The sequence below is a fragment of the Triticum aestivum genome, chromosome 7B (genome assembly GCF_018294505.1).
Source record: "Triticum aestivum cultivar Chinese Spring chromosome 7B, IWGSC CS RefSeq v2.1, whole genome shotgun sequence".
NCBI classification, from domain to species: domain Eukaryota; kingdom Viridiplantae; phylum Streptophyta; class Magnoliopsida; order Poales; family Poaceae; genus Triticum; species Triticum aestivum.
In genome coordinates, this window is record NC_057813.1 from 37,593,079 (window position 1) to 37,598,281 (window position 5,203).

The window sequence follows — 5,203 nt, forward strand, 5'->3', positions numbered from 1 at the left end:
TGGATGAAGCTTTCCGCAAGATGTCATGGCGCTTCTCCATGCATCCCGGCCATCCGCTGGTTCCTCCAGGGTGCCCGTCAACCGTCCTCCACCCAGTAGTGAATTTTGAAGTCCATCTTGAGCTTGAAGTCATGGGGTTGTCATCATCTTGACTCTCACATCTCCCTTATGAATCACTTAACCAACCCCTTCTACGAAAGCATAACAATCAACTACATCGTTCCGGGCATTGGTAACAAGGGAAATGGGTTCATCCTACCTCATGATACTGCTCAAGAAGATAACTTAAAATTCTCCTACTGCATGCATGGTGGGGAGGAATAATTCAAATGCAACAAAAATAGAGGTATTGTAAAACATGATCAAATGACTTGCCTGGTTGACGGTCTTCGAAAGCTAGTGACTTGTAATAGCAGGCCTCGCACTCCGGGAATTCTATCGGGTCAAACAATAGCACAAATAAGTATACTACAATATAACATAACCACAAGTTAATGTAAATCACCCAAGCACTTAAACGAAAGCCAAGGAAAATAGAAGAAAAACAAATCAAGGTTTTCATCACTTCAAGCAACGACTAAGAAATGGTTTTATCCTACTAAAACTATTCTTAACAGACCCTAAACAAGGGCTTTGCTAACTAACAAAAAGGAAAACATCCTACAAACTAGGTGCAAAAAGAATCACATCAGAAGCTATTATAGAACTCCTATTATGCCTAATCCGATACTAGCAATAATAGAAAATAAAATTTTTATTCTACTCTAAATAAAAGTTCCCCCTCTTTAACTATAGAAACTAATCTAAAATAAATTATAACAGAGGCACAATAAAATTCTATAATAACTAGAACAGTAGGAAACAGTAGCAAGCTAAATAAAACTAGAAAAGCTTGATTGCGACTAAAATTAATTTTAATACAATCTAAAAATACCCAAACAAGTTCCGAATGCTAGGCAAGGTCAAAACTAAGCAGTAGCAAAAAGAACCACTAAAAAAGAATAATCCTAACTCAATTTATGGCAGAAAAACTAATCTGACAAAAACAAATATAAAACAATTTTTATAATCTTAAACATGGCCTAACCTATTTTCTGCAGAAACTACAGGAAATTTTTAAACTAACAGAAAAAGAACAAACTAAAAACAATAAATGTCCTAAAACATACAACTTTTACAAAAACAGAACTACTTTTGTTAAAAACAGAAACTAAAATTAAAACAAAAAAAGAACAAAACAGGCGCTACTGAGCCTATCTAATGCTCAGGCGGAAACTAGCTAAAACATGCCCGCGGCTAATGAAATAAACCGTAACTAAATCGGGAAAATACCGAACTATTCTAAAAAATCCTAACCTCTCGTTGTTCTAATCTAGACCCTAGGTTTGAGATCCAATGGTGGGGAGCGACTCCGGTGACTTACAGAAGGTGGCAACAACGACGATGGATGACGGCGGCTCGAGCATGGTCGGCGACGTTGCTCCGACGGTCGGGGAAGACGGCGGAGACGTCGGGCGGCTGCGACGGAATGAGACGAGGTCGGGGGTGGAGTTGGTGGAGGTTGAGGACGACGGAGACGAGCGGAACGAGCTCGACAGAGCTCTTGGTGAGCTCCAACTCCGGCGACGGGTGGTGATGCTCAAGGCGGCGGCTCCAGAGGTCCCTGGGCGAAGTGAGTATGTCAAAGAGATGCGGGAGGAGGTGGCGGTTCGAGTGAAGGTGTTGGGAGGGCAGGGAAGGTACTCACGGCGTCGGGAGTGGCGGCGAACCGAGGCGGCGTCAGCGAGATCAGTTTCGTGAGGGCATGTGCGGTGGTGGGGTTTAGGCGAGGGTCTTAGCTAGGGGAGTCGAGAGAGGAGGGAGCTAGGTATACATAGGACATTATCTTGGGCGAGGGGGTGACACGGGATCGGGGCGACGGGCGGCTCGGGTCGTGCTCTAGCGCGGCACGGCGTGCGCCAGTGGGTAGGAGAAGGGTGGGGTCGGGGTGTTGGTGAGAGAGAGAGAGAAAAGCGGTTGGGCGGCCTGCCGGTGCGAGAGAGATTTGGGCGCGGCGCGCTGCGCTGCCGGCTCGGGCACGCTAGTGGGCTGTGGCCTCGCTAGCTGGGCCGTCGGCCTGGCCAGCTCGGGGGAAGGTTTTCCTTTTTTTTTGAATTACTACAGAGACAGAAAACTAAATAGAGAATAAACTATCTTTATTTTATATAGGACATATATATATATATTAATAAACTCAGGGGAATTAATCCTACAACGTGGACATTTTTCCAGAGGCAAAACAGAAACTAAAAGATTTTTTCTTCTGAAAATCACAAATAAAATTCAAGTTTGAATTCAAACTTTTTGGCAATATTTTCTTCTGACATTTTTGGAGTGTCATGTTTACTCCTCTCATACTTTTTCTCAACTATTTGTTAGGCATTTTTGAAATAAATTTCAATTGCCAATCAAGTTCAAATTCAAGAAAAACTCAACTGCCTCTGAAATTTCAAATGCCACTCAATTTCAAACAATATGCATAGATCCTTGCTAATAATTGTAGAACATTCCAAATTGGAAATTTGGGATGTTACAAAATTTCCAAAGTTTTTGTTCAGCTAGAAGCTTTGTGATGGACGTACTAGCTAGGAATATCATAATGAGTTGAATTTTTGCTACATCTACTATATGCCCAAATAATATCTCTCCACAAAATTTGAGCCCCATCTAACAATCCATGTGAGCTCACCATCCAATCTTTGTTTCTAATAATATTTTCAGTTTGTGAAGCAAGTACATTTTATATTGTTTTATAATTTCTGCAAATTTACCACGGCATGACCCTGACCATAGAACCACCCTCCACCAAATTTTAGCTCATTTAATTTAGCCAATTTCCCTCAATATTTTCCCCAAATTTTTTTTCAGTGGAGAGCATTGTGAAGCAAGTACCATTTTTATTTATCCAAATAGTATGCAATTTTTACAGTGCCTTCATATGCCTAAATTATCCTCCTTCAAATTGCAGCTTAATCCAATCATCTATGTGAGCCCAACTGCAATTTCTATTTTTTGTCCAGATTGGCACATTGCAAAGCGAGTGATATTTAGACCCCTCCTATTACCCTCAAACTTTTTGGGCAATCTTCCATATCCAAATAATTGCCACATGTAAATATTCAGCTCCATTTGCCTAGTAAATCTTCCTGAGCAAATTTCCAAATTTTCTATCGAGAGAGAAGCTTTGTGAAGGAAGTACTAGCTAGGTTTATCCAAATGATGTGAGATTTTTCCAAATCTTTCATATGCTCAAATCGTCACTCTCCACAAAATTTGAGCTGCATACAGAAATCCATGTGCGCTCATCATCCATTCTTTTATTCTGGTCATATTTTCAGTTTGTGAAGCAACTATATTTTATATTGATTAATTCTTTCTAAAAATAATTGCCGTATTACAAGTTTATTATTTTTACTGGCAACTTGGTCACATATAATGATCTAATGCAAAGGTTTTCCAAATTTTTTGACTTTTTTTTGAATTTTCTATGCCCGTTTCAAAATCCGGTCAAACCAGCAAGTATGACCGTTCGTAGCTAGGGGTTGATTCTTTCAAACCTTTTGGTGTATCTACGAAGAACTAGATACTTCTGTACCTATAAATGATTTAAAAAAAATAAAGAGAAAACTATGAGGCAACTGAAGTTCAAATTTGACCTGCTTCCTGCTGAATCGACGGAAATTTGTCTTTTTCACGAGAGGCGGATAAAAACTTTTGAAACCTAACCATTTGGTTAATTGTACATTAAATGTGCCCTAATATTTTTAGAAAATTGATTTGGTGCAATTTTGGAATAAATATTTGGTAGGTCCTTTACAAAAAAGCTCATTTTGGGCACTCAAAACATGGAAAATGAATTTTTCGTGCAAAGAAAATGAAAAGTTCCGGCAACATTGTTTGTCATTTCTGGATGCACCTTTGTGCACAATATGAGATCATTTGAACAAACTATGCCATGAATGTGGCCATAAGATTGAGCATCTGGCTTGAAAGCCATGAATCTTCACAGACGATAGCTATTTCTGAGAACACTTTTTAAAAATAATTGTACTGGAAACTTGGTCACATATAATGACATAATGCGAAGGTTTCCCAATTTTCGATTTTTTTTGAATTTTTCATGCCCGTTTCAAAAAGCAGTCAAAACGGCGGGCATGACCATTCTAAGCTAGTAGTTGAATGTTGGAAAACTTTTGGTGTTTCTCTGATTAAATAGATACTTATGTACCTAGGAATTATTTTTGGAAAAAATAAAGTGCAAACTATAAGGCAACTGCAGTTCAAATTTGACCCGCTTTCTACTGAATCGGTGGAAATTTGTCTTTTTCACGAGAGGTAGATCGAAGCTTCTAACACCCAGCCATCTGGTCAACTGTGCATTAAAAATATGGCCTAATTTTTTTTATAAAAATGATCTAGCCAATTTTGCAACAAATATACGGTAGGTCCTTCACAAAAAAAACTCATTTTGGGCACTCAAAAAATGGAAAATGATTTTTTCGTCAAAAGAACAGGAAAACTTCCTTAGCCAACATTGTTTGCCATTCCAAGGTGCACCCTTGTGCACAATATGAGGTCATTTTAGGAAACTATGCCATGAATGCTACAATAACATTGATCATTTGGATTGAAAGCCATTGATGTTCACACATGATAGCTCGTTTCTAAGAACACTTTTTGAAAATAATTACCGTATTATAAGTTTATTATTTTTACTGGTAACATGGCCACATATAATGACACAGTGCAAATGTTTTCCAATTTTTTGATTTTTCTGAATTTTCCATGCCCATTTCAAAATGCGGTTAAAACGACGGGCATGACCGTTCCTGGCCAGTGGTTGAATCTTGGAATATTTTTGGAGTTTCTGTGATTAAATAGATACTTATGTACCTAGATGTAACATCCAAATTTTTTAATTTGGAATGTTATACATTAGATCATCATTGCATATCATATTTTATTGCATTTTGGCCTGATCCTAGAAATTCTATGCAACTCAAGGACCCACAGAGAGAGTTGGGGATTTCGTTATTTTCATATTTGAGTTTTTCTCAAATTTAGAAAAAAAGGATCATTTGATTTTGATCATTTTATCTTCGAATATTTCTATTATAAAAATAAGAGAGAGGGAATAAAATGACTTTCCCAAAATAAAGAAATA